Genomic DNA, 9,171 nt, shown 5'->3' with positions numbered 1-9,171 from the left:
TCTTTTGTATTTTTCTGGATACTGTGTTGTTGTTCTAACCCAAAACTTGTTGTTTTTGTTGAAATATGTAAAACCTATTTATACAAGTCATAATTGAACGCACCCTGATCTCGTAGAAAGTGGGAGTGATTGAGTGATGGAGAAGTGGGATCATGTGTAAATGCCAGAAACCACGTTCCCACTATGAAGGAAACTGAACAGTTTACACCCACTATTTCTTGCCGCCACTAACTGCTCCGCTTTTTGACACTTTCTTATAATGGGCGTGTTGCACACCGCACATTTTATACCGCCAGACCAATACCCTGATGAGCATCCCCCAGTTCGTGACATATTTGATGTCTCGAGCATTATCCTGGAAAATGTGTAGCAAATTGCTGAATCGAGTCTTGTATGCAAGACTTAGCTATTCTGATTAATTGTATGCCAACTAAGTAGCATATAGCCATGTGTGGAAAGTCAAAGTCAAGAGACTTGCCGCAGGAAAATAACATGTGATGCTATTAGGCTTTTCTTGGCTGGTCGCCTAAAACTTGCCACATGCCTGTCAATTCAGTGGCGAATTTGGACGGTTGAGATTGTGGCCTGTGAGAAAGGGTGGCCGTTGATTATGGCCACATTCCATTTGGCATCTGATAATAGAAAAGTGGCGTTATTGGCATATGCCGATGGTATGATGGCATATTTAACGCATGCCAGTGGCATAATGGCGCCTGGCGTAGCCGTGGCATAGTGGCGCCTGACGTAGCCGCGACAACTATTTTGGCATATTGGTGTTGGACCCGAATATGGCTCCGAAAACATTGGCCATGTTGATATATCAAACTTAAGGACTTAGGAGAATTACTTGACTTGGTTGGCGTGACAACTTTAGCCAAATTAGGGTTTGGCATATCGAAACCCTAATTAGCGTGTGTGGCATGGCCGCGGCACGGTGGCGTCTTTATGCAATCAGTGCCATGGCCACATTAAATGAATTATGGCAGGCCATAATGTGGGAATAACCACAGGCGCAAGGATGGCCACGGGTGATTATAGTGTGGCGCCGTTTTTAGGGTTTGTCAGGTCCCACATGGCTCGTGGTATGTTGTGGGGCCAAAGTGGTGGAATTTGGACCACAACCGGAAATTAGGGTTTCGACTAATGACACTAAAGCAAAGACGTGTCTCTGATTAGGAAACCCTAATTGAAGTCTGTTATGGCGTTGGCCACGAACAGAAGGTGGGTTAGCACGTAGACGCGCTATTTATGGCACGTTGACACGTTTGGCATGTTGTTGCGGCAAAGTGGCACGTTTGGCATGTTTGGGATGCCAATTAGCGTACGGGCGCGGCGCGACATGTTTGGCATGCCACTAGCACGCCGGAGCGGAATGGCACATTTGGCATGCACGTTTGGCATGCCATTAGCATGTTGGTGCGGTTTTCGGAAAGCCAATTGGCTTTGTGACCATCTGGCGCCATTTGCCTTTTTCAACACTGTGGAAGGTTTATATTGACCTGATTGGTCAATAGAAAGAGGGGCCGTCCAAGCATGGGCGTGGCCACACTTCCAGTACGCGTGGCGGATTTAAAGCGACCTGATTGGTCGATTGGGAAATAGAGCCGGCAAGTATGGGCCCAACCATAAATTGTGTGTGTGTGGCGGGTTTAAGATGACCTGATTGGTCGATAGGAAACATGGGTCAGTCGGGCAACATCGGGTGTGGCCACTTGCAAGCGATGCCGGCTGGCCTACGGCATGGCCACACCTCCCTTTGTTGCTGCTCCTATTCCACGACTCCTTTTATTCCTTTCTTTCTGATTTTGGGTAGGATTTTGCGCCTACTAATCCACGACGGATTAATTTCCTAGTCTACTAAGCTTGGTTTCGACCAACGGGGTCTAATATATTGCGCAAGGCGCAAAACCCTAATTTTTGCAAATCAGGTTAATATTTGAATCTTGTGAATAATCACAAAATTGATTGAATTCTGTGTGTTGACACAGAGTTCTTTAAGTTTATTTCCAGAGAGCAGTATGCTTTCCGATTGAGTACTTTTATGCAAGAACCTTAACCTTGATACTTGGAAATTCGTGTTACTCTGCTGCGAGTGAACACAAATTGTCATGCCATATCAATATTAATGGTTCATCCGGGGAACATAGCACAGAAAGCATTCAAAGAAACTTATATTAATTGAATAATAAAGGCAAGGTGCCAAAATTTATAGAATATCTGGGATTGTTGCTACATGCACCATTCTGGATAAATTTCATGCGGATATATTGAGTTGCTCAATAAATGCGCCAGTGGAGAGGTTGGACACTCATCACTTTTACATGGATCTGTCTCTTTGCAGAATGACAGCATATTAAATGCAAAGTTTTACAATTTTAACCCTGAACTAAAAACCACCATCAACATTCAATTCTTTTCTTGCTGCGAACTTGTATCCTACGCCAACCCAATTTCCTAATTCTCAGCTTCTTAACAAGTCTCAATCTACTCCATTCATTCATAAATCCAACCACGACAACTTCCAAGTCTTCCATGTCTTGTCGGTCAGAAAACTCTTTCATAAATCTTCTTTTCTTATCAGTGTTGATCACCTATTCAACGCCAGTTATTTTTCATACACAGCCATCGAACCATGGGTATAGCAGCTGATGTAGGATATCTTCTTATGTCGTGTCAACTATTATAGTTGATCCATTTTCATCTGTATCAACAATGGTTGTTGATCCCTAGCGTCTGTTTTAGTTTACTTGTTTTGCAAGTCCTTTACGTTCCTAGTTTAGGTAGAATTCCTTTTTCCTTTTCTTTTAGTCGGTTCTTGAGAACCTATTTAAAGGCTATGCCTTCTTTTTTAGAGAATACAATCTTTTATCAATCAATTATGAATATTATTATCAATTATCAAACCCTTAAGTCTTGATCCTAGAATCATATTTTATTAAGTTTCTGATGAAACTTAAACTCTATCCTCATCCCCGGCAACTAGTTTGCTTTCACCCTTATTAGTGTTACATTAGTTGGTATGACAACCGGAACTGGCCTTTGATGAAAATTGAAGTTGTTTTTGAGTCTTGGCATAACAACTGCAACAGATTTTCTTTGAAACTTCATGGAGAGTTTCTTTGGATAATTTATGTTCATGTTTTGAGCTCGCATACTTATTTCTTTGGAGGGTTTTTGGCAAGTTTCAAACAAGTGAAACTGTGTGTTTTCAATTCAAACCCGTTACTATATCAGACAAATACTTGTTCAAGACAGGAAGGAGAAACATCGAGTAAACCTTTGTTAGAAATTTCTGGTACTCCATTATTACTTCCATACTCGTTTGGAGTTCTGATGTGTGCAATAGATCTTGTGCGCAATGATTCATCACTTGGCGTCAATTATTACTTCCTCTTATCGAGTGATATGTATCACTCCCCCTTAGCCAATACTTCATCTCACATGAAAACCACTCCCCCTTACATAATGATCCGAAAACCATATGTATTTGTAGTGTGAACTACACATTAATTCTCCCCCTTTTTGTCAATAAAATTGGCAAAGGTACAAAAACTAGTGGGATCCTAATGAAATTTCCATAGAGACACTTCATGACCAAAAGAAAGTACATATCAACTTTTTTAGATGCAATCATATAGTCGAAACTAAATGCATTCATCGAGGAGTTTAGAAAGATACAAGATAACCCCTATAATATTCCACAGCCGCACTCCCCACAAATATTTGGCAATTAAGCACAAGTTCAATTAAGAACTCTCCCCCATAATATGTCATCCCCGAAAGAACAACAAGAGCGACCCTACTTTCACAAGAAAAGAAGGATTTCTTTGGACATTAACAAATCATATGAAACATGAATTTGTGATAAGCGCCTAAAATACATCATTTGAGTATCAGTTTCACATGCTATTCTTAGCTATTTCTCTAATAAATTATGTATATTACACTTTGTTTCCAGTTTATAGGCGTTTTGGAGTCATGCGACGGGAAATGAGGAAAAACGAAGCCTAATTCGTTGCTTTGGTAGCGGCCCAAAGTGTAGCAGGAGTGTAAGTCTACAGTGTGCTGAAATACAGATTACCGGAGCATCCAGAAGTTCTGATCGGGGCTGCCACACATAGCCTCCATTTATACCTAGGGCTGCACAAGAACCGGTTAAGAATACATGTACCGTACTGGAACCGGAAAACCCGGAACGGAACCGGGCCGGAATCGGTATAGCCGGTACAGGGACCGGTACTGCATTTTGAGAACCGGGATAGATCAGGTACAGGGACCGGTTTTGGGGAGGACCGGACTGGAACCGGACCATAAGGACCGGTGTGTATTAGCCGTAGATCTGTTAATTAGAAGTTATCGTGTCCGTCGATTTTAGGTATTTACATCATTTATCTATCGAGTTACTGAGTTAGAGAATCGACTATTCTTTCTTATTCTCTTTCTCAAAACTGAAGAACAGAAAAACCATTGTTCTTCTTCTTGTCCATTTCTGATTCTCTATCAGATTCATCATCACTACCACCTTTTTCTTCACCACCACCACCGCCACCACCATCATCAACATCTTCTTCTTCAATTATTTCAAAAAATTGAAATTAAGGTCGTGATGAAACTGTGTTTAGGGATTTTATTTTTTTTTGGTAAAGGTTTCTGTTTCTTAATGTTGAGTTGATGAATTAGGGTTTTTGATTAGGGGTTTTTGTTTATTTATCTTAAATTTCTGAAATAGAGTTTTGTTTAGGGTTCTGATTTCTTGATGTTTGATTTCATCCAAATTTGGGGTTTGAATTTGACTAATTGATCTTAATGGTATGGACAGATGCGAACTTTTGGTCTATTTTCAGATGATTATAACAAATTGAAGAAGAAGAACAATAGTTGCTCGAGAATTGTAGATGATTATAACAAATATGGATGGAAATTGGGGGATCTGAGATGATTGAAGAATGGGTACTGCATGTTATTGAGATTGGTGCCGAGTTGATGGTGGTAGCATCTTGAGATAAGATGAAGTTGTGTTGGTTGATTTCCTGTGATGGTGTAATGCAATGAAGGAGATCGAAGATGGGTTTGTAGTGGTGCTGTAATTACAGGAAAGATCAATTGATCAGGTGTCGTGTGTTGATGATGAAACAATCAGTAGGAAGAGATGATGTTCATAACTCAGAGAAGAAAAAGAGTGAGCAGCTGATATTGAACTATATTTTTTGAGATGAAATGATGGTGCACAACACATTAACAACATCAATACCCATTTCTGCTGCTCCATTCTTCTTCAGTTATGCAAATGGATTCAGTTATGTAATTTTTTTTCTTAATTTTAATTTTTGAATGCAATGAACTGGTGTTGTGGTGCATAAATTACACCTGAGTATTTTTACATAACTGTCGTAGGTAAAAACCCCGGTGTTGTACCGGACCGGTACCGGAGGTACAGGTACAACTCCAGGTACAAGTACCGGTCCTCAAAATGAAGTATCGGCCAACTCCAAGTACAGGGACCGGTTCCACAAGAGAACCGGGCCGTACCGGAGTATGTGCATACCAGCAAAATTCTTTACTGCCTAAACCACAGAACTGGGTCTAGACTTGTATTTTATAGCAGCTGCATCACTGCCTCACGACAAGTTCAGGTCTTTCACCTGGTTTCCTGCCGAGAGTTCAAGTTTGTTAGCCATATCCCGGTGACAAGTATACAAAGGCAAGAAACACAAGGAGCAGTACTGAGTTAAGAGAGGTTCGAGTTGATTCCTAGAATACACTGAAGAAACCCAATATTCTGCCATTGATTCCTGGGTACATATGATGAGTTTGAGAAGAAATCGAAGATGGGTTTCAGCTGAACTGGAAGTTGGCAGTAAAACAAAAGAGAACAATTCGAGAATTTGTGCTGTTATGGGTGAAATTCAAGCCAAGAGTCAGGGATGAAATTGATGTTCCTGCCATTGAAATAGATGATCAACAGAGAGATTAAAGAAGAGATATTGAGTTCTGATATGATGAATGATTATCAATGTGTGTGTTGAATGTGAATCCTTGCAGGGAAGGAGTTGTGCAATCTCCAGGATACAGCCGGTACATAGCCTTCTCCAGTTTACCAGGCACAGACAAGCTGTTTGCGAAATGACCTGAACCACTATCTCTTCTTCAACCGAAACACTGCCAGTTTGGTATCATCAGGATTGTCGAGTCTTGGCAATGAATGGCAGTGATAGAGGTGCAGCACCTAGCCATGAGTCTGGGTCATGTACTTCAGGGTTCAAACTACAAGGGTAATGGGTGCAATTCTGGCAGCGATAAAGCAGTGAAAACACCACCAGTTCTGCCGTGATTCTGTGCAGCTCCTGGCATTGGCTCAATGGCTAAGTGCAGGGTTCATTTGGCAGAAGTTGGGACTTGATTTAGAAGGTTACAAGTAGCTCGACTGGTTGGTTGATTTGGGTTGTCTTGTGACTGAAACTAGCATCGAAAAGACAGGGGTCGAGATGTCTTGTTAAGTTGAATACATCATGGGATATTGGGTTGAGAATCTCACGGAGATTTTCTGGCCGAGAAGTCAGGTTGAGAGAGTTATGAGAAGAACTTAACCTGTTGCCGTCAGTTTTTTGTGATGGATGGCTGAGATTAGGAAAGTCTGGCGGTTACGCAATGCGAGTTTTCAGGATCTGCAGGAAGTACTTGAGCTATAAAAAGAAAACCTAAGTCTACAGCATCGCATATACCCAACACCCCTCGCGACTGCACACATCATCAACAGAGAGGAGCTCTCTGCTCCTCTCCAAAAACCCTCACAGCATCTCCACCTGCATACTGCATTCATCCACCATCTGCATATCATCGCCATCCTGCATACACTTTCTACAACATCACCATTCCACCTACATATCATTTGCAACATCATCTCGCCTGCATACTTGCATCTCCACCAGCATAAACCACCTGCAGTTCACGTCTCGCTACCACCTGTTCGTCTCCAGCAACCACCTCCACCTGTGTTGCAGCAGTACCATTACCTGCCGACAGCAACACCAGTCTCCTAGCTTGCAGTAAACCTGAAACAATAGCAGCAGCACAACATCACCAGTCCACTGTCCACCATCACCAGTTCACAGCGCCATCAGTCCATGCCACCAGCTGCTATTGCTTGACTGGTTTTGCATTCTAGTTTTCTGTTTTCTTTCATACCATTGCCATGAACTCCACTGTGATGTGTAGTAAATACTTGTTTGATTAGGGATATTTCAGAAGCTATGTGACTTGATTTTTGATCCTCAATACTGTTTTATTGCTTGTCTTCTACCACGTTTATGACCATGGATTGTTTTCAAGTTGTTTGAGTGGCCAATTAGATAACTTGTTTGCGAAACTAATGCTAGATTATTGAACCGTAATCCGTAATTGTTATGGTGATTTAATCGTAAGTAGCGAAACATCAACGTTGCAATGGGATGTTGTGGATTTTGATGTGTATTTGACAACCCTAAGTTAACATGTCGAACTTACGAGCATGTGGTTAGGATCAATCCGACTCATAGAACATACCGATTAGTTAAGTTACACTAGAGAGCTTATTCAAAGTGGCTTGATTGACTAGACACGAGTAGAGAACTTATTCTACGAAGTGACTTTGGAGTTTAATGGACTTGTTGAACTTATAACTTGTCTAGGATTGTTAATAAACGTATTTTGAAGAAGATTCATGTTCACTAGTGGAGAAAGACCTCCTAATCATTCTCATCCTCATTGTTCACATTCATATTTGTTTTGTAGTTTTTGCATTATTCATATATTTTCAGAAATTAGATCGACAACTTTAGCTCAACTCTCCCTTAGGAACGAACCTGCTTATCCTTGTGCTACTTGTTAGTGTAAGGAGAGTAAGGAATATATTTTTTTGTGAGTTTGACACCTCATCAATTTGTATCCAAAAATCTCAATTAAATTAACCACAAGAGAACCCATGAATAATTTAATCGGAAATGCTCACATAAGAGAACTTACGGAGACACACAATATTTACATAAAATATGGCGGAATAAACAAAGATTCATTTTATTCTTCATCACTATTTGCAAAATGACATATAATAGACTTAATCTTTGTAAACAAAAGCTCATCCTATCTTCCATCAATATTTTCATAATGACATAATAGGCTTATCTTTTGTTTGTCAAAAATTCATTCAATCTTTTGTCAATACTTGCATATCGACATATGAAGGACTTAACTTTTGACCACGTATGGGACAATCATAGTGCACGGACGCAAACACACATATCCCATAACAAGTTGCAATATATGAAATCATAAAGATTAGTACTGCAAAATCATCTGCTAAACAAAATTTAGAATTTAAATAAATAAATCTAAAACATTGCAAGATGAAAACGTTGGACATAGCTATGTGTAATCACAATAATGGCTATTCCAAACCCTAGTTATCCTTCTTAAAACACAAGAATAAAATTCTCATAAGAAGCTTCCTAGACAAAAGTAAATCAACAAGCTAATAAACAAAGAAAGAACCCTAAACCACCAAAACCGAACACGAACTGACTTCAAATAGACGTTTTGGAATCCTCACGAGCCTTGAGATCTTTGAGCTTGTGATTGACGGCATCCACTGCATCTTCAGAGAAGATATCCTCATTGAGAATTCCTTTAACATGTGTATTTATGAGACCAAGGTCAGAATTAACCTTTTTCAACTCAGTTCTTAACACATCAAGACTCTTCAAAGTATCAACGAGTTGCAGTTTTGCATCCTCAAAGTATTTAAAAAAATCATGAACCACTTCAGCAGAAACCATATCCTCATTCTAAATATCCTGATGTGTGTAGGCATTAGGATGATCATCTTCTACAAGGGTTCTTTTCTTCCTTCCTTTGGACTCGAAACCAATACCTTTATCAAGAAATCCTCTTGCAAAATCACTAGAGCGAGAAGATGAAGATATTCTTGACAAAATAAAAAACAACCCAGAGTATGCATACGTGACTCAAGGATTTGGTATTTAAAAGGTTTCTTAGAGAAGGTAATTTTTAGGGTTTCCAAAATTGATTCGTGACAGTAACACGGGTACCTGTACGAACACAACTTGACCCAATAATGAAGGTACGCAAAAGGTCGTATTTTTACGACATGACAAAATTTCTGCTATGTGAATATTA

General features: G+C 40.1%; 1 long non-coding RNA gene across 1 annotated transcript; it reads left to right on the top strand.

Annotated features, from left to right (window-relative positions):
- Positions 1–4,423: 4,423 nt before the first annotated feature.
- On the top strand, positions 4,424–5,385 carry LOC113319208. The gene is made up of 2 exons (XR_003345220.1): positions 4,424–4,640; positions 4,820–5,385. It is a non-coding gene; the product is annotated as an uncharacterized LOC113319208 (long non-coding RNA).
- Positions 5,386–9,171: the final 3,786 nt, after the last annotated feature.

This window comes from Papaver somniferum, chromosome 10 (assembly GCF_003573695.1).
Source record: "Papaver somniferum cultivar HN1 chromosome 10, ASM357369v1, whole genome shotgun sequence".
Taxonomy (NCBI): Eukaryota; Viridiplantae; Streptophyta; class Magnoliopsida; order Ranunculales; family Papaveraceae; genus Papaver; species Papaver somniferum.
The sequence above is the reverse complement of the archived record's forward strand: the minus strand, read 5'-3'. Positions and strand labels throughout refer to the sequence as shown.